Here is a 21,841-nt window from a genome sequence, read left to right as displayed (position 1 = left end):
ATTGGGCTCCACCTTGGCATTGGAACAAATGACACAGGTATCTTCCTCTGAATCAGACATGTTTAACACACTAGCAATAAACATGCAACTTGGTTACAATCTTATTTAACAAAAACGTACTGTGCCTCAAAGAAGCACTAAACGATTAAATGACAGTTGAAATAATGAACTGAAAAACAGTTATAGCATCACTCTTTAAAAACAACACAACTTGTTAGCAAAGGTTTGTTCCCATTAGTAAAGTAACACTAATTAAATTTTAAACATAAAAATCACAGAGCAATGTTTTAAAACACAGTCACTACATAAGTCTCACAGCTCTGCTGAGAGAATCTACCTCCCTTCAAAGAAGTTTGAAGACCCCTGAGTTCTGTTAGAGATGAACCGGATCATGCAGAAAATACAAGAGTAACTGACTGGAAATTTTTGATGCGTAGCAAAGAGCGCCAAAAACGGCCCCTCCCCCTCACACACAGCAGTGAGAGAGAAACGAAACTGTCATAATCAAAACAAGCAAACTGCCAAGTGGAAAAATAATGCCCAAATATTTATTCACTCAGTACCTCAGAAATGCAAACGATTCTACATTCCAGCAAAAACGTTTAACATGAATTAAATACCTATTAAAAGGTTTAATGTACTTTTACAGAGTAATTCCGGTGAAATACCATCCCCAGAATACTGAAGTGTAGAGTATACATACATGTCATTATAACGGTATGGCAGGATTTTCTCATCAATTCCATTCAGAAAATAAAAACTGCTACATACCTCAATGCAGATTCAACTGCCCGCTGTCCCCTGATCTGAAGCTTTTACCTCCCTCAGATGGCCGAGAAACAGCAATATGATCTTAACTACTCCGGTTAAAATCATAAGAAAAACTCTGGTAGATTCTTCTTCAAACTCTGCCAGAGAAGTAATAACACGCTCCGGTGCTATTGTAAAATAACAAACTTTTGATTGAAGTTATAAAAACTAAGTATAATCACCATAGTCCTCTCACACCTCCTATCTAGTCTTTGGGTGCAAGAGAATGACTGGAGGTGACGTAGAGGGGAGGAGCTATATAGCAACTCTGCTGGGTGAATCCTCTTGCACTTCCTGTAGGGGAGCAGATAATATCCCAGAAGTAATGATGACCCGTGGACTGATCACACATAACAGAAGAAAATAAGTTTATTTTCATTTTGAAAGAAAAAAAACTTAAACCAAAAGCAGAAGAATCAAACTGAAACAGCTGCCTGAAGAACTTTTCTACCAAAAACTGCTTCCGAAGAAGCAAATACATCAAAACGGTAGAATTTAGTAAATGTATGCAAAGAGGACCAAGTTGCCGCTTTTCAAATCTGATCAACTGAAGCTTAATTCTTAAAAGCCCACAAAGTGGAGACTGATCTAGTAGAATGAGTTGTAATTCTCTGAGGCGGGCCTGACCCGACTCCAAATAAGCTTGATGAATCAAAAGTTTCAACCAAGAAGCCAAGGAAATAGCAGAAGCCTTCTGACATTTCCTAGGACCAGAAAATAAAACAAATAGACTGGAAGTCTTCCTGAAATTTTTAGTAGCTTCCACATAATATTTCAAAGCTCTTACCACATCCAAAGAATGTAAGGATCTCTCCAAAAAATTCTTAGGATTAGGACATAAGGAAGGAACAACAATTTCTCTACTAATGTTGTTAGAATTCACAACTTTAGGTAAAAATTGAAAAGAAGTCCGCAAAAACCGCCTTATCCTGATGAAAAATCAGAAAAGGAGACTCATAAGAAAGAGCAGATAACTCAGAAACTCTTCTAGCAGAAGAGATGGCCAAAAGAAATAACACTTTCCAAGAAAGCAGTTTAATGTCCAAAGAATGCATAGGTTCAAATGGAGGAGCCTGTAAAGCCTTCAGAACCAAATTAAGACTCCAAGGAGGAGAAATTGACTTAATGACAGGCTTAATACGAATTAAAGCCTGTACAAAACAGTGTATATCAGGAAGTATAGAAATCTTTCTGTGAAATAAAACAGAAAGAGAGGAGATTTGTCCTTTCAAGGAACTTGCAGACAAACCCTTATCCAAACCATCCGGAAGAAAATGTAAAATTCTAGGAATTCTAAAAGAATGCCAGGAGAATTTATGAGAAGAACACCATGAAATGTAAGTCTTCCAAACTCTATAATAAATCTTTCTAGAAACAGATTTAGAGCTTGTAACATAGTATTGATCACTGAGTCAGAGAAACCTCTATGACTTAGAACTAAGCGTTCAATTTCCATACCTTCAAATTTAATGATTTGAGATCCTGATGGAAAAACGGACCTTGAGATAGTAGGTCCGGCCGTAACGGAAGTGGCCGAGGCGGGCAACTGGACATCCGAACCAGATCCGCATACCAAATCCTGTGTGGCCATGCTGGAGCCACCAGCAACAGAAAAGACTGTTCCATGATGATTTTGGAGATCACTCTTGGAAGGAGAACTAGAGGCGGGAAGATGTAAGCAGGATGATAACACCAAGGAAATGTCAACGCATCCACTGCTTCCGCCTGAACATCCCTGGACCTGGATAGATATCTGGGAAGTTTCTTGTTTAGATGAGAGGTCATGAGATATATCTTTGGAAAACCCCACATCTGAACAATCTGAGAAAACACATCTGGATGGAGAGACCACTCCCCTGGATGTAAAGTCTGGCGGCTGAGATAATCCGCCTCCCAATTGTCTACACCTGGGATATGCACCGCAGAGATTAGACAGGAGCTGGATTCCGCCCAAGCAAGTATCCGAGATACTTCTTTCATAGCTTGTGGACTGTGAGTCCCACCCTGATGATTGACATAAGCCACAGTTGTGATATTGTCTGTCTGAAAACAAATGAACGGTTCTCTCTTTAGCAGAGGCCAGAACTGAAGAGCTCTGAGAATTGCACAGAGTTCTAAAATATTTATTGGTAATCTCGCCTCTTGAGATTTCCAAACCCCTTGTGCTGTCAGAGATCCCCAAACAGCTCCCCAACCTGAAAGACTCGCATCTGTTGAGATCACAGTTCAGGTTGGCCAAACAAAAGAAGCTCCTTGAACCAAACTATGGTGATCTATCCACCATGTCAGAGTGTGTCGTACATTGGGATTTAAGGATATTAATTGTGATATCTTTGTATAATCCCTGCACCATTGATTCAGTATACAAAGCTGTAGAGGTCTCATGTGAAAACGAGCAAAGGGGATGGCGTCGGATGCTGCAGTCATGAGACCTAAAACCTCCATGTATATAGCCACTGAAGGGAATGACTGAGACTGAAGGTGCCAGCATGCTGCAACCAATTTTAAACGTCTCTTGTCTGTTAGAGACAGGGTCATGGACACTGAATCTATCTGGAAGCCTAAAAAGGTGACCCTTGTTTGAGGAATCAAGAAACTTTTTGGTAAATTGATCCTCCAACCATGTTTCCGAAGAAACAATACTAGTTGATTTGTGTGAGATTCTGCAGAGCGTAAAGACTGAGCTAGTACCAAGATATCGTCCAAATAAGGAAACACCGCAATACCCTGCTCTCTGATTACAGATAGTAGGGCACCCAGAACCTTTGAAAAGATTCTTGGAGCTGTTGCTAGGCCAAATGGAAGAGCAACAAATTGGTAATGCTTGTCTAGAAAAGAGAATCTCAGAAACTGATAGTGTTCTGGATGAATCGGAATATGAAGGTATGCATCCTGCAAGTTTATTGTGGACATATAATGTCCTTGCTGAACAAAAGGCAGAATAGTCCTTATAGTCACCATCTTGAAAGTTGGTACTCTTACATAACTATTCAAAATTTTTAGATCCAGAACTTTGGTACAATGAATAGGTTTGAATAAAACCCCAGACCTTGTTCCTGAGGAGGAACTGGCATGATGACCCCTGAAGACTCCAGGTCTGAAACACACTTCTGAAAAGCCTGAGCTTTTACTGGATTTACAGGGATGCGTGAGAGAAAAAATCTTCTCACAGGAGGTCTTATTCTGAATCCTATTCGATACCCTTGAGAGACAATGCTCTGAATCCAATGATTTTGGACAGATTTTATCCAAAAACCCTTGAAAAACCTTAATCTGCCCCCTACCAGCTGAGTTGGAATGAGGGCCGCACCTTCATGCGGACTTAGCGGCTGACTTTGGTTTCCTAAATGGCTTGTATTTATTCCAATTTGAGGAAGGCTTCCAATTGGAAGCGGATTCCTTGGGGGGAGGATTGAGTTTTTGTTCCTTATTCTGACAAAAGGAATGAAAACGGTTAGAAGCCTTAGATTTACCCTTAGGTTTTTTTAATCCTGAGGCAAAAAAACATAATTTATGTAAGAACTTACCTGATAAATTCATTTCTTTCATATTAGCAAGAGTCCATGAGCTAGTGACGTATGGGATATACATTCCTACCAGGAGGGGCAGAGTTTCCCAAACCTCAAAATGCCTATAAAAACACCCCTCACCACACCCACAAATCAGTTTAACGCATAGCCAAGAAGTGGGGTGATAAGACAAAAGTGCGAAAGCATCATAATAAGGAATTGGAATAATTGTGCTTTATACAAAAAAATCATAACCACCACAAAAAGGGTGGGCCTCATGGACTCTTGCTAATATGAAAGAAATGAATTTATCAGGTAAGTTCTTACATAAATTATGTTTTCTTTCATGTAATTAGCAAGAGTCCATGAGCTAGTGACGTATGGGATAATGACTACCCAAGATGTCGATCTTCCACGCAAGAGTCACTAGAGAGGGAGGGAAAAAATAAAGACAGCCAATTCCGCTGAAAATAATCCACACCCAAAATAAAGTTTAAATCTTATAATGAAAAAAACTGAAATTATAAGCAGAAGAATCAAACTGAAACAGCTGCCTGAAGTACTTTTCTACCAAAAACTGCTTCAGAAGAAGAAAACACATCAAAATGGTAGAATTTAGTAAAAGTATGCAAAGAAGACCAAGTTGCTGCTTTGCAAATCTGATCAACCGAAGCTTCATTCCTAAACGCCCAGGAAGTAGAAACTGACCTAGTAGAATGAGCTGTAATCCTTTGAGGCGGAGTTTTACCCGACTCGACATAAGCATGATGAATTAAAGATTTCAACCAAGATGCCAAAGAAATGGCAGAGGCCTTCTGACCTTTCCTAGAACCGGAAAATATAACAAATAGACTAGAAGTCTTTCGGAAATTCTTAGTAGCTTCAACATAATATTTCAAAGCTCTAACTACATCCAAAGAATGCAATGATCTCTCCTTAGAATTCTTAGGATTAGGACACAATGAAGGAACCACAATTTTTCTACTAATGTTGTTAGAATTCACAACCTTAGGTAAAAATTTAAAAGAAGTTCACAACACCGCCTTATCCTGATGAAAAAATCAGAAAAGGAGACTCACAAGAAAGAGCAGATAATTCAGAAACTCTTCTAGCAGAAGAGATGGCCAAAAGAAACATAACTTTCCAAGAAAGTAATTTAATGTCCAGTGAATGCATAGGTTCAAACAGAGGAGCTTGAAGAGCCCCCAGAACCAAATTCAAACTCCAAGGAGGAGAAATTGACTTAATAACAGGTTTTATACGAACCAAAGTTTGTACAAAACAATGAATATCAGGAAGATTAGCAATCTTTCTGTGAAAAAGAACAGAAAGAGCAGAGATTTGTCCTTTCAAGGAACTTGCAGACAAACCTTTATCCAAACCATCCTGAAGAAACTGTAAAATTCTTGGAATTATAAAAGAATGCCAGGAAAAATGATGAGAAAGACACCAAGAAATGTAAGTCTTCCAGACTCGATAATATATCTTCCTAGATACAGATTTACGAGCCTGTAACATAGTATTAATCACAGAGTCAGAGAAACCTCTTTGACTAAGAATCAAGCGTTCAATCTCCATACCTTCAAATTTAAGGATTTGAGATCCTGATGGAAAAAAGGACCTTGTGACAGAAGGTCTGGTCTTAACGGAAGAGTCCACGGTTGGCAAGAGGCCATCCGGACAAGATCCGCATACCAAAACCTGTGAGGCCATGCTGGAGCCACCAGCAGAACAAACGAGCATTCCTTCAGAATCTTGGAGATTACTCTTGGAAGAAGAACTAGAGGCGGAAAGATATAGGCAGGATGATACTTCCAAGGAAGTGTCAATGCATCAACTGCTTCCGCCTGAGGATCCCTGGATCTGGACAGATACCTGGGAAGTTTCTTGTTTAGATGAGAAGCCATCAGATCTATTTCTGGAAGTCCCCACATTTGAACAATCTGAAGAAATACCTCTGGGTGAAGAGACCATTCGCCCGGATGTAACGTTTGGCGACTGAGATAATCCGCTTCCCAATTGTCTATACCTGGGATATGAAACGCAGAAATTAGACAGGAGCTGGATTCCGCCCATACCAGTATTCGAGATACTTCTTTCATAGCCAGAGGACTGTGAGTCCCTCCTTGATGATTGATATATGCCACAGTTGTGACATTGTCTGTCTGAAAACAAATGAACGATTCTCTCTTTAGAAGAGGCCATGACTGAAGAGCTCTGAAAATTGCACGGAGTTCCAAAATATTGATTGGTAATCTCACCTCCTGAGATTCCCAAACCCCTTGTGCTGTCAGAGACCCCCAAACAGCTCCCCAACCTGTCAGACTTGCATCTGTTGAAATCACAGTCCAGGTCGGAACAACAAAAGAAGCCCCCTGAACTAAACGATGGTGATCTGTCCACCACGTCAGAGAGTGTTGTACAATCGGTTTTAAAGAAATTAATTGAGATATCTTTGTGTAATCCCTGCACCACTGGTTCAGCATACAGAGCTGAAGAGGTCGCATGTGAAAACGAGCAAAGGGGATCGCGTCCGATGCAGCAGTTATAAGACCTAGAATTTCCATGCATAAGGCTACCGAAGGGAATGATTGAGACTGAAGGTTTCGACAAGCTGAAATCAATTTTAGACGTCTCTTGTCCGTTAGTGACAGAGTCATGGACACTGAATCTATCTGGAAACCTAAAAAGGTTACCCTTGTCTGAGGACTCAATGAACTTTTCGGTAAATTGATCCTCCAAACATGATCTTGAAGAAACAATACAAGTCGATCCCTATGAGATTCTGCTAAATGTGAAGACTGAGCAAGTACCAAGATATTGTCCAAATAAGGAAATACCACAATACCCTGTTCTCTGATTACAGACAGAAGGGCACCGAGAACCTTTGTAAAAATCCTTGGAGCTGTTGCTAGGCCAAACGGCAGAGCCACAAACTGGTAATGCTTGTCTAGGAAAGAGAATCTCAGAAACTGAAAGTGATCTGGATGAATCGGAATATGCAGATATGCATCCTGTAAATCTATTGTGGACATATAATGCCCTTGCTGAACAAAAGGCAGGATAGTCCTTATAGCTACCATTTTGAATGTTGGTATCCTTACATAACGATTCAATATTTTTAAATCCAGAACTGGTCTGAAGGAATTCTCCTTCTTTGGTACAATGAAGAGATTTGAATAAAACCCCAGTCCCTGTTCCAGAACTGGAACTGGCATAATTACTCCAGCCAACTCTAGATCTGAAACACATTTCAGAAATGCTTGAGCCTTCGCTGGATTTACTGGGACACGGGAAAGAAAAAATCTTTTTGCAGGAGGCCTTATCTTGAAGCCAATTCTGTACCCTTCTGAAACAATGTTCTGAATCCAAAGATTGTGAATTGAATTGATCCAAATTTCTTTGAAAAATCGTAATCTGCCCCCTACCAGCTGGGCTGGAATGAGGGCCGCACCTTCATGAGGACTTGGGAGCTGGCTTTGGTTTTCTAAAAGGCTTGGATTTATTCCAGACTGGAGATGGTTTCCAAACTGATACCGCTCCTGTGGGTGAAGGATCAGGCTTTTGTTCCTTATTGTGACGAAAGGAACGAAAACGATTATTAGACCTAAATTTACCTTTAGATCTTTTATCCTGTGGTAAAAAAGTTCCTTTCCCTCCAGTAACAGTTGAGATAATAGAATCCAACTGTGAACCAAATAATTTATTACCCTGGAAAGAAAGGGAAAGCAAAGTTGACTTAGAAGACATATCAGCATTCCAAGTTTAAAGCCATAAAGCTCTTCTAGCTAAAATGGCTAGAGACATATACCTGACATCAACCCTAATGATATCAAAGATGGCATCACAAATAAAGTTATTAGCATGTTGAAGAAGATTAACAATGCTATGAGAATTATGATCTGTTACTTGTTGCGCTAAAGCTTCCAACCAAAAAGTTGAAGCTGCAGCAACATCCGCTAAAGATATAGCAGGTCTAAGAAGATTATCTGAACATAAGTAAGCTTTTCTTAGAAAGGATTCAATTTTCCTATCTAAAGGATCCTTAAAGGAAGTACTATCTGCCGTAGGAATAGTAGTACGTTTAGCAAGAGTAGAGATAGCCCCATCAACCTTAGGGATTTTGTCCCAAAACTCTAATCTGTCAGATGGCACAGGATATAATTGCTTAAAACGTTTAGAAGGAGTAAATGAATTACCCAAATTATTCCATTCCCTGGAGATTACTTCAGAAATAGCATCAGGGACAGGAAAAACTTCTGGAATAACTACAGGAGATTTAAAAACCTTATTTAAACGTTTAGATTTAGTATCAAGAGGACCAGAATCCTCAATTTCTAATGCAATTAAGACTTCTTTAAGTAAAGAACGAATAAATTCAATTTTGAATAAATATGAAGATATATCAGCATCAACCTCTGAAACAGAATCCTCTGAACCAGAGGAATCATTATCAGAATCAGAATGATGATGTTCATTTAAAAATTCATCTGAAAAATGAGAAGTTTTAAAAGACCTTTTACGTTTACTAGAAGGAGGAATAACAGACATAGCCTTCTTAATGGATTTAGAAACAAAATCTCATATGTTAACAGGAACACTCTGAGTATTAGATGTTGAAGTAACAACAGGTAATGTAACATTGCTAAAGGAAATATTATCTGCATTAACAAGTTTGTCATGACATTCATTACAAACAACAGCTGGAGGAACAGATACCACAAGTTTACAGCAAATACTTTTAACTTTGGTAGATCCAGCACTAGGCAGCGATTTTCCAGAAGTATCTTTTGACTCAGGGTCAATCTGGGACATCTTGCAATATGTAATAGAAAAAAACAACATATAAAGCAAAATTGATCAAATTCCTTAAATGACAGTTTCAGGAATGGGAAAAAAAGCCAGTAAACAAGCTTCTAGTAACCAGAAGCAATAAACAAAGAGACTTAAATAATGTGGAGACAATAGTGACGCCAAAAATGACGCCACATCCGGAACGCCGACACTTTTGGCGCAAAAAAACGTCAAAAATGACGCAACTTCCGGCGACACGTATAACGCCGGAAACAAAGAAAAAAAATTTTGCGCCAAAAAAGTCTGCGCCAAGAATGACGCAATAAAATGAAGCATTTTCAGCCCCCGCGAGCTTAACAGCCCACAGGGAAAAAGTCAAATTTTAAGGTAAGAAAAAAAATGATTTATTCAAATGCATTATCCCAAATATGAAACTGACTGTCTGAAATAAGGAACGTTGAACATCCTGAATCAAGGCAAATACATTTTTGAACACATATATTTAGAACTTTATATAAAAGCGCCCAACCACAGCTTAGAGTGTCACAGAAAATAAGACTTACTTACCCCAGGACACGCATCTACATGTAGTAGAAAGCCAAACCAGTACTGAAACGAGAATCAGTAGAGGTAATGGTATATATAAGAGTATACCGTCGATCTGAAAAAGGAGGTAAGAGATGAATCTCTACGACCGATAACAGAGAACCTATGAAATAGACCCCGTAGAAGGAGATCATAGAATTCAAATAGGCAATACTCTCTTCACATCCCTCTGACATTCACTGCACGCTGAGAAGAAAACCGGGCTCCAATCTGCTGCGGAGAGCATATCAACGTAGAATCTAGAACAAACTTACTTCACCACCTCCATAGGAGGCAAAGTTTGTAAAACTGATTTGTGGGTGTGTTGAGGGGTGTATTTATAGGCATTTTGAGGTTTGGGAAACTTTGCCCCTCCTGGTAGGAATGTATATCCCATACGTCACTAGCTCATGGACTCTTGCTAATTACATGAAAGAAAACTCCTTTTCCCCCAGTGATAGTTGAAATAATAGAATCCAACTGAGAACCAAATAAATTATTACCTTGGAAAGAAAGAGATAATAATCTAGATTTAGATGTCATATCAGCATTCCAAGACTTAAGCCACAAAGCTCTTCTAGCTAATACAGCTAAAGACATGGATCTAACATCAATTTTGATAATATCAAAAATGGCATCACAAATAAAATGATTAGAATGTTGCAGTAAGCGAACAACACTAGATATGTCAGAATCCAATTAATGTTGCGCTAACCAACCAGAAAGCTGATGCAGCCGCAACATCAGCCAAAGAAATAGCAGGTCTGAGAAGATGACCTGAATATAAATAGGCCTTCCTTAGATACGCTTCAAGCTTCCTATACTTAATGATCCTTAAAGGAAGTGCTATCTTCCATAGGAATAGTGGTACGTTTAGCAAGAGTAGAAATAGCCCCATCAACTTTGGGGATTTTTTTCCCAAAACTCTATAGATTTTGCTGGTAAAGGATACAATTTTTAAACCTTGAAGAAGGAATAAAAGAAGTACCTGGCTTATTCCATTCCCTAGAAATCATATCAGTAATAGCCTCAGGAATGGGAAAAACCCCTGGAGAAACCACAGGAGGTTTAAAAACAGCATTTAAACGTTTATTAGACTGAACGTCAATAGAACTGGTTACCTCAATATCCAAAGTAATTAACACTTCTTTTAATAAAGAACGCATATACTCTATTTTAAATAAATAAGTAGATTTGTCGGTGTCAATGTCTGAGGAAAGATCTTCTGAATCAGATAGATCCACATCAGAAGAGGATAAATTATTATGTTGTTGGTCATTTGAAATTTCATCAGCTAAATGAGAAGTTTTAAAAGACCTTTTACGTTTATTAGAAGGTGGAAATGCAGACAAAGCCTTCATAATAGAATCAGAAACAAATTCCTTAAAATTTACAGGTATATCATGCACATTATTAGTTGAAGGAACTGCAACTGGCAATGTACTATTACTGATGGAAACACTATCTGCATGTAAAAGTTTATCATGACAACTATTACAAATGACATTCGGTGGAATAATTTCTACAATTTTACAACAAATGCACTTATATTTGGTAGAACCGATGTCAGGCAGCAATGTTCCAGCAGAAACTTCTGAGGCAGGATCAGATTGGGACATCTTGCACAATGTAAGAGAAAAAACAACATATAAAGCAAAATTATCTATTTCCTTATATGATAGTTTCAGGCATGGGAAAAAAATGCAATAGGATAGGCCTCTGATAGCAAAAAGCAAGAGGCAAACATACAAGGGGTATTGAAATAATGAATAAATTTGGCGCCAAGTATGACGCACAACGTAACGTAAACTCTTTTTTGACGCCAAAAATAACCGGAAATGACACACTTGCGTCACTAATGTCGCCGCCGTGTGAAAGGTCTCGGCGTCACGTATGACGCCGGAAATGACTAAGTTGCGTCATAAACATATTTTTTCGCGCCAAAAATTTATCGCGCCAAGAATGACGCAATAAAGTTTAGAATTTGACGCACCGGCGGGCCTAATACCCGCAATTGTAAGAAGTATTCAATTGAAAAAAACCCAGGTAAGAAATTCATTTCTTAAAAATGTTTACATTCCCCAAATATGAAACTGACAGTCTGCAGAAGGAAATACATGAACCTGACTCATGGCAAATATAAGTACAATACATATATTTAGAACTTTATATAAATGCATAAAGTGCCAAACAATAGCTGAGAGTGTCTTAAGTAATGAAAACATACTAACCAAAAGACACCCATCCACATATAGCAGATAGCCAAACCAGTACAAAAACAGTTATTAGTAGAGGTAATGGTAAATTGAGAGTATATCGTATATCATCGATCTGAAAAGGGAGGTAGGAATCTCTACGACCGATAACAGAGAACCTATGAAATAGACCCCCATTAGGGAAATCATCGAATTCAATAAGTGATACTCCCTTCACGTCCCTCTGACATTCCCTGTACTCTGAGAGGAATCGGGCTTCAACAGTGCTGAGAAGCGCATATCAACATAGAAATCTTAGCACAAACTTACTTCACCACCTCCACAGGAGGCAAAGCTTGTAAAAATGAATTGTGGGTGTGGTGAGGGGTGTATTTATAGGCATTTTGAGGTTTGGGAAACTTTGCCCCTCCTGGTAGGATTGTATATCCCATATGTCACTAGCTCATGGACTCTTGCCAATTAAATGAAAGAAACATTGTATTCCTATCTGGTGAACAAAATTTTGATTCACCTTGAGTGCTCTCTAAATATCCATAAAGTATTATTATTATTATCAGGTATTTGTAGAGCGCCAACAGATTCCGCAGCTCATATATATATATATATATATATATATATATACACACACTTAATTATTTTTTAATTTCTCAGCAGATTTAGCTGTTATTTTATCCCTTCCTTTCTAGTGACTCGTGGATTTCCACATCTTGGGTATTATATCCCATACCTCACTAGCTCATGGACTCTTGCCACTTACATGAAAGAAAACATAATTTATGTAAGAACTTACCAGATAAATTAATTTCTTTCATAGTGGCAAGAGTCCATGAGACCCACCCTATATTTTGTGGTTTTGATTTTTTGTATAAAGCACTTTATTTTTTCCAGTCCCTCTTTTTGTATGCTTTTTACTCCTTTTACACCTCACTTCTTGGCTACACGTTAAACTAAGGTATGAATGAGGTGGGAGGTGTATTTATAGGCATTTTGAGGTTTGGCAAACTTTGCCCCCTCCTGGTAGGAATGTATATCCCATACATCACTAGCTCATGGACTCTTGCCACTAAGAGAGAGAGAGAGAGAGAGAGAGAGAGAGAGAGAGAGAGAGAGAGAGAGAGAGAGAGAGAGAGATGCACTCACAGGAACGAGCAACTGGCTCAATACCATTGTTAGCCTGTTCTATGGCGATTTACCACCTGGGTGCAGCTTTTTAGCCCAGTAATGCTTTTCTCAGAGTAGAACTTAGCTGTAGTCTGATCCCACCTATTAAGGTCAGTCCAGGCAATTCCTCTCTGAACAAGGAACACAGCAAAGCACATATATATATACCATGAAACAAATAAAGAGAAGATAGACAAGAACAAAATCTTGTTACCAAAAGACAGGGAATTCAGCACTCTTTTTCAAAAATAAAAGCTCCTCTAATGGAAATTCAACAACACAGTTTTAATGAAAATAAGTGACATTTCGCCACGTGGGCATACCACAAGTCTCTCAACATGTAAAATTCTAAATGCTATATGTTACAAATTTTAATAGTAAAGTCACTTTCATCCTCCAGTAGGGCGCAACATTGTACTGAGATAAAAAGGGGACGCCTACGTCTTTACTCTATACGCCCTGATGAAGCCCCGTCCCACTACCAGGCGAGGGAGTAATGTGAGCACCTGATCGCAAAGTACCGCTATGAAAATGTTGGCGTTCTATGGAGCAGTTTTGTTTTAAAGCACGGATACAGCCAAGGAAAGCATTACTTTTAAGGACATGCAAGGTTCTTTTCGTCTGAGCAACTGATAGTAAGGTGTAGTATGCACCTTCTATATGCGAGCCATTGACTGGTTTTGAAAGTTGGAGTAAACATTGATTCCTTATAGAAACAGGCATAAGCATCCCTGTCAAGGGTCTGCCACTACATATACGATTACGGAACTGATACTCTGCTAAATACCAACTATGAATCTACACTATAAGCTCAGTTGAACTTTTTGCATAACTGTGCATACTAACACTTTGACTGCCATTTAACCACTGTTACGGCATAATTGCTAGAAGTCTGCTTATTAATCCTTGCATGCTTATTTTCTTTAGGCATCATTACATGTCATATGTGCATATTTAGGTAGGTTTGTTTACTCAACAACTTAGATCCCAATTTATACCTGCCCAGTATTTATCTCCGTAGTTGGGGGTTCTGTGCGCAGGAGGGTTTAGTTGGTCTTTGGTCTAGTAAATTCCCTACCTTGACTATATTAGTGCCTGTATTTGAATACTTTATGATAAGCTCCACTAAGCCGATACAATGTTGTTACATCCATCTGCATGGATGACTATGTGTAAATAGTAGATGTTTACCTAACAACTTATATCCCATTTTAATATCTGCCCAGGTTATACCTCCTTGTTGATTACTGGGGGTTCTGTGAGCAGTAGGGTGTAGTTGGTTAGGTAACCCTCCTATCCACTTGTTTTGGTATTACATGGCGCCTGTGTCCACCCTGAACGGTCAGTTTTCTGTATGTAGATTTTTGTATCCACATTAATGTATATTGGTTAAACATATGTACCTATCTGTCAACATATTTAGTTTACCTAATTTTTTAGAATTTTACATGTTGAGAGACTTGCGGTATGCCCACGGGGCGAATTGTCACTGATTTTCAATAAAACTTTGTTGTTGAATTTCCATTAGAGGAGCTTTTTTTTTTTTTTTTTTTAGAGTGCTGAATTCCCTGTCTTTTGGTAACAAGATTTAGTTCTGGTCTATCTTCTCTTTATTTGTTTCATGGTATCTGCAGTTAAAGGTTTGCAACATTAGCCTTCCAGGCAATTATATGAAGTCTTCTGATATATAGCTCTGCACTAGCGTTTGGTTCCTCTCTGATTATTACTTGATATATATATATATATATATATATATATATATATATATATATATATATATATATATATATATACATATATACATACATACACAGTATAAATATATATGTGTATATATATGTTTACGTGGAATGGATCTGAACTCTCAGAGATACCTCAGAGTAAATGGAAATCGTGACAACTCATAAACAAGAAAGACTGAATTTACTCATGTATCATGGACCCTCAAATCAAAATATTGTCATGTTGCAAACACGATACTAGTGGTGTATCTCATGAGCCATGGGTTCTCATTAAATGATGATGACATAAGTAACACTGCCATCCTGTGTTGATGTTGAGTCCTTTTGGTGACATAGTCCCAAGCTCAAAAATTAATTGTGATTCTTTTTGGAGCAGTATCTTCTCCCTATTCCCTCCTCTCCGTAAGGGGGGGACATGGTCGATGATACAAAATCTAAGATCTTTCACAGTATGTTTGGCCTCCAGAAAGTGCCGTGCCACTGGTTGATCTGCTTTGCCAGAATGTAGAGCTTGGCGTATGGTTTAGCGACGGTTGGCCATCCTTGTCCGTGCATGTGGTATACCTTTAACTCTAACTCCTCCTATGTGATCTCCTTCCTATTTAAGGACTACCTGTTGCATTCATTTACTGCCTGATTATTGAAGTCATACATACTCTGATGTAGCTATTCCTATTTCAGGTCTCCTATCACTTGTATTCTGTGCTAAGTATCGTTCCAATATTTACTTTTGTTACCTTTTTGAATCTCATATGTTTTTGTTGCAACTTTGTTATTACCGAGTCTGGATCACTGAACGGCCGGATCTACTTTTTTACCGCTACCCGGAAGTAAGCCACATTCACACACGCTGCCTGTCCCAGACACGGATCTCCCAATGCAGTAACGGAACACTCACGGTCCTTAAGGTGGTAACGTACACAAACCAAACTAAAGCCTTTAAGCTTCTTACCTGCATGTTGTTGTCACCATTCTGAATTATTGGGCAAATCCTATTATCTGCAATATCCATTACAAACAAACAATGTGTGTCTGCGGAGTGTCTGAACTTGTAAATATTTTAGGATGTGTGTGATTGCGTGAAGTAAAGGAGTTCTATTTTTGTTACTATAATTACTGATTCAGACCATGTCAGTATATCTACTCCTTCTGTGGCTTCCTTTCGATATATATTGAACATATGATATGTATCTCATTATTATATCCTTATCTTTATTAACACATAAGTTTGTAGTTAATACTAAAATTCATCATATATTAAATGTCTCATATTGTTTAATCAGGCTACATAGAAGTTGTTTTCTGATTAATACAAAAAAGAGCAACAAGCTCTAATTTTAGGGCTAACCTTCATAACTTTTGCCATAAATACTTGTTTCATTATTTACAAAGCTCACAATACCACATAATAATCAGGCCTAAAAGACAATCAAAATCTTTTTTGATTGGAATATTTACTATTATGGATCCTAATGAAATACAGAAGGAGTTTAATAATGTCTATCTCAAACTTGATTATTTGGCAAGAGCAGTAACTGAAGTGCAAACTGAAAATGCTGCACTTAAAACTATAGTTAAAGATTATGTTTCACAAAAACCTCATGATCCACCTGAACCTCATATTAATTATCCACAACCTTTCTCAGGGAAACGTTCTGAGTTCAGGGAATTTAAGAATGCCTGTAACTTATTATTCTCCCTTAGACCTAAGAGTTATCACACTGAGCGGATTAAAGTATGTACCACAATATTTTTTTTACAAGGTGAACCTAGGACTTGGGCTAATAGGTTTTTTGAAAGCAATAACCCTATCCTAGATTCATTACAGGATTTTTTTTTTGCTTTGACTAGTCTATATCAAGACTCAAATACTCAAATAAATGCTGAAACGAGATTAAGGTCTTTAAAACAGGGTAAGAGAAATGTGGAAGATTATACCACTGAGTTTCAGATGTGGGCAGAGGACTCTCAGTGGAATGAAATCAGTTTAAAGAATCAATATCGTCTGGGGTTGTCTGAATCACTCAAAGATGAACTTTCACGTCTTGAGATCCCTGATACTCTTGAGGGGCTTATCAAATTAAGCATCTCTTTGGATCGACGTTTGAGAGAAAGGAGAGCAGAGAGGGCCTCTTATGATACCCCATCCAGGAAACCTTACCAAGTCACCACAAGCCATGACAGAGCTCATGGCAGTGCTACCCCCATGGAGATTGGAGTTCTTAGAGGACCTCTGCCACCAGAGGAAAAAATTAGAAGGAGGTTGGAAAACCTCTGTTTATACTGTGCTCACAAGGAACATTCAGTATCCACTTGTCCTATGTTAAAAAAACAAAAGAATGGTAAGACAATAACCAGTGACTTTATTTACAGCATTACAAATGATACCCATATGACTTTGTCCATTTCTTTACAGTGGGGCCAGAAAAATATCCAAACCAAGGCATTAATTGATTCAGGAGCATCTGGCAATTACATTGATTCCACCTATGTATATAAAAATAAAATACCAGTTATATGCAAACAAAACCCTGTCTGCATTAAGTTAATAGATGGTTCATTCATAGAACAAGGACCTATCACACATCATACTGTTCCCCTGCTTGTAACATCATTCCAAGGACACACTGAATATTTATCCTTTTATCTCATATCCATACATCAGCATACTCTCATCTTAGGGTATCCTTGGTTGAAGAAACACAACCCAAACATAAATTGGGTTTCTAGTAAGGTAACATTAGATTCTGCCTTTTGTTCAAAGACTTGTTACCCACATCAAACCATAGCGTCACTTGATAATGGTTTACCCTCGTGTTATCAGGATTTGGCAGAAGTATTCAATTTAAAAGAGGCAGAAAACCTTCCACCCCATAGGGATTTTGACTGCCCTATCGATATAATACCTGGTTCTAAAATCCCTCATGGTAAGATCTATCCTCTCTCTCAAGAGGAACTTCAATATATTAGAAATTACCTAGACGAAAATTTACGTAAGGGATTTATTTCACACTCCACATCCCCTGCAGCTGCAGGAATGTTTCTAGTAAGAAACAAGGATGGTACCATAAGACCTATTATTGATTATAGGGCATTGAATAACATCACAATAAAAAACAGATACCCTTTACCTTTAATACCAGAACTTTTGGAGCGTCTAACTGGTGCCACTATTTACACCAAACTAGATTTAAAGGGGGCTTATAATTTGATTAGAATCAAAGAGGGTCACGAATGGAAGACGGCATTCCGGACTAGATATGGCCTTTTTCAGTATAATGTAATGCCTTTCGGTCTGAGTAATGCCCCAGCAACTTTTCAGTTTTTTATAAACGAGATATTCCGAGACCTGATTGACGTTTGTGTCATAATATACCTTGATGACATCCTAATTTATTCTAGAACACCACAGGAACATGAAAAACATGTACGCTGGGTATTGACTCGTTTAAAAGAACACAAATTATATGCTAAATTGGAAAAATGTTCTTTTCATGTTACAGAAATAAAATTCTTGGGTTACATCATCAGTCCCAACAAAATACAAATGGATCCGGAGAAGGTATCAGCAATTTTGAATTGGCCTACTCCCACTTCAACAAAATCTGTACAACGATTCATTGGTTTTGCGAACTTTTATAGAAAGTTTATTAAAAAATTTTCTTCAATCGTTTAACCATTAACAGCACTTACTAGTGAAAAACAAAGATTTAAATGGACAGAATCCGCAAGTCAAGCTTTCAACAAGTTGAAAGAATATTTTACCACAGCACCCATCTTAGCTATGCCAGACTTTGATTTGGAATTTATTCTTGAAGTAGATGCATCTGACTCAGGTATCGGTGCAGTATTATCACAACAGGATAAAAACATGACTGAGATTCATCCTATTGCTTTTTATTCGAAGATGTTGACTAGCGCTGAGAAAAACTATAGCATAGGAGATAAAGAACTTCTAGGTAAAAAACGTGCCCTAGAACACTGAAGACATTTATTAGAAGGTTCCAAACTGCCTTTTAAGATTTTTACCGACCATAAAAATCTTGAATTCCTAAAGACAAGTAAGACTTTGTCTGCACGCCAAGCAAGATGGTCGATATTTTTTGATCGTTTTAATTTTCTTCTAACATACAGACCGGGACACTTGAATACCAAAGCCGATGCTCTCTCTAGACAACATGATCAAGACACTCAAGATCAAATCAACCAAATCATTCCAAAAGAAAAGATTATAGGTTTACTTACACCTTTGGAAGAAGATATATTAAAAGAATTAAAGCATGAACCACCTCATGGAATAGACTGTCAGAAAGATTCCAATACTGGTCTTTTTTACCATAAATCAAAACTTTACATCCCCCAACAAATGAGATCTTCCATCCTTAAACAAACCCATGATGGGACACTTGCGGGTCATCCAGGTATTTCTAAAACTATTGACCTAACTAGGAGAAATTATTGGTGGCCACTCATGGATACTTATATAACAAATTATGTAAAACATTGCGATACCTGCGCCAGAAATAAGTTAGTTCACAAAAGACCATCAGGTCTTTTGTCTCCTCTGCCTATTCCTGACAAACCCTGGAGTACCATATCAATGGACTTTATTGTTGAATTACCTGAATCCCATCAATACAATACTATCTTAGTTGTCATTGACCATTTAACAAGACTGGCTCATTACATTCCATTAAAAGGTCTTCCTACAGCTTTCACAACAGCTCATGTTTTCTTAGACAATATAGTTCGCTTGCATGGATTGCCTAAAGTTATTATAACTGACCGTGGTACTCAGTTTACCTCTAATTTTTGGAAATCTTTATGCAAGCTAATCCAGATTGATTCACGATACTCGACTGCATTTCACCCCCAGACAAATGGTCTCACGGAACGACTTAATCAAACCCTTGAGCAATATCTTCGCTGCTACATATCTCATCTTCAGGATGATTGGTCATCTTATCTACCTTTGGCAGAGTTCTGTTATAATAATACCACTTCTTCATCAACTAAATTATCCCCATTCTTTGTTACTTACGGATATCATCCTACCACCATCTCTTTGAGTTCTCAACAAGTGTACTCACCCTCTGCATTGGATTTTGCGACTAATTTACATGAAAGGCTGGACATCCTGAAAAAACATCTTTCAGAAGCCAAAGAATATCAGAAAAGGTTGTATGATACCCATCATACAGCAGGTCCTACCTATCAAATTGGAGATTTAGTTCTACTATCAACAAAGAATCTTAAACTTTCCGTTCCTAGCAAAAAGCTAGCTAATCAATATTTGGGTCCTTTTAAGGTGTCTAAAATAATCAACCCAAATGCTTTGAGATTGGAGCTTCCTCAGGATTTTAAAATTCATCCCTCTTTCCACGTCTCTTTGCTGAAGCCATATCTTCCTTCACCTCAGTCCCTCTCCTTGTCTAGACCACCTCCGATAGTCATTGATGATCGAGAGGAGTATGAGGTTGAAGCTGTGTTGGATTCTAGGATCCATAGACGGAGGTTGGAGTACCTTGTGAAATGGAAGGGTTATGGTTCGGAGGATAACTCTTGGCAACTTCATTCTGATCTTCGCACTCCCCGTCTTCTGCGGAATTTTCATCGCCGCTATCCTGAGAAACCTAGTTTGGAATCCCCTGGGGTGCTTCCTTGAAGGGGGGAGATGTGGTATACCTTTAACTCTAACTCCTCCTATGTGATCTCCTTCCTATTTAAGGACTACCTGTTGCATTCATTTACTGCCTGATTATTGAAGTCATACCTACTCTGATGTAGCTATTCCTATTTCAGGTCTCCTATCACTTGTATTCTGTGCTAAGTATCGTTCCAATATTTACTTTTGTTACCTTTTTGAATGTCATATGTTTTTGTTGCAACTTTGTTATTACCGAGTCTGGATCACTGAACGGCCGGATCTACTTTTTTACCGCTACCCGGAAGTAAGCCGCATTCACACACGCTGCCTGTCCCAGACACGGATCTCCCAATGCGGTAACGGAACACTCACGGTCCTTAAGGTGGTAACGTACACGAACCAAACTAAAGCCTTTAAGCTTCTTACCTGCATGTTGTTGTCACCATTCTGAATTATTGGGCAAATCCTATTATCTGCAATATCCATTACAAACAAACAATGTGTGTCTGCGGAGTGTCTGAAATTTTAGGATGTGTGTGATTGCGTGAAGTAAAGGAGTTCTATTTTTGTTACTATAATTACTGATTCAGACCATGTCAGTATATCTACTCCTTCTGTGGCTTCCTTTCGATATATATTGAACATATGATATGTATCTCATTATTATATCCTTATCTTTATTAACACATAAGTTTGTAGTTAATACTAAAATTCATCATATATTAAATGTCTCATATTGTTTAATCAGGCTACATAGAAGTTGTTTTCTGATTAATACAAAAAAGAGCAACAAGCTCTAATTTTAGGGCTAACCTTCATAACTTTTGCCATAAATACTTGTTTCCTGATTTACAAAGCTCACAATACCACAGTGCATCATCACAAGTTTTCCCTGTATATAATTTGTCACATGGGCAATGTAGCAAATAGATGATATGAGCAGTGCTACATGTAAGAAAACATGTTTTTATGGTCTGAGGAAAGGGTTAAACCCACCGAAACATCACTAATAAAGAAAACTATTTATTCAATACTGGTGAGTGCCTTTCTATTGGATTGACTGGATTTGGATGTTTAAAGAGCACCCTGGAAGCTTCGAACAAATTGGGAGTGCTGGTCTGTGAGTAATTTTATATATATATATATATATATATATATATATATATATATAAAATCTTAAAAAAGTGCCCAAAATATATCGATAGAATATATATATATATATATATATTTATAAAATCTTAAAAAAGTGCCCAAAATATATAGATAGTGTGTCTAAATGTTAATAAATTATACTTACCAATAGATATTCGTCCACTAGCAAACAATCAGCAGACAGCCAAACCAGTACTGAAACATTTCAGCAGAGGTTATGAAACA

General features: G+C 37.9%; 1 protein-coding gene across 2 annotated transcripts in view; it reads right to left on the bottom strand.

The window, feature by feature from the left end:
* The window catches only part of DIAPH3 (diaphanous related formin 3), a 1,718,568-nt gene that overhangs the window by 611,037 nt on the left and 1,085,690 nt on the right, over window positions 1-21,841 (bottom strand). The gene's annotated exons all lie outside the window — the stretch shown is intronic.

The sequence above is a fragment of the Bombina bombina genome, chromosome 3, assembly GCF_027579735.1.
Source record: "Bombina bombina isolate aBomBom1 chromosome 3, aBomBom1.pri, whole genome shotgun sequence".
Classification (NCBI taxonomy): domain Eukaryota; kingdom Metazoa; phylum Chordata; class Amphibia; order Anura; family Bombinatoridae; genus Bombina; species Bombina bombina.
This window is presented reverse-complemented; position numbering and strand designations above follow the sequence as displayed.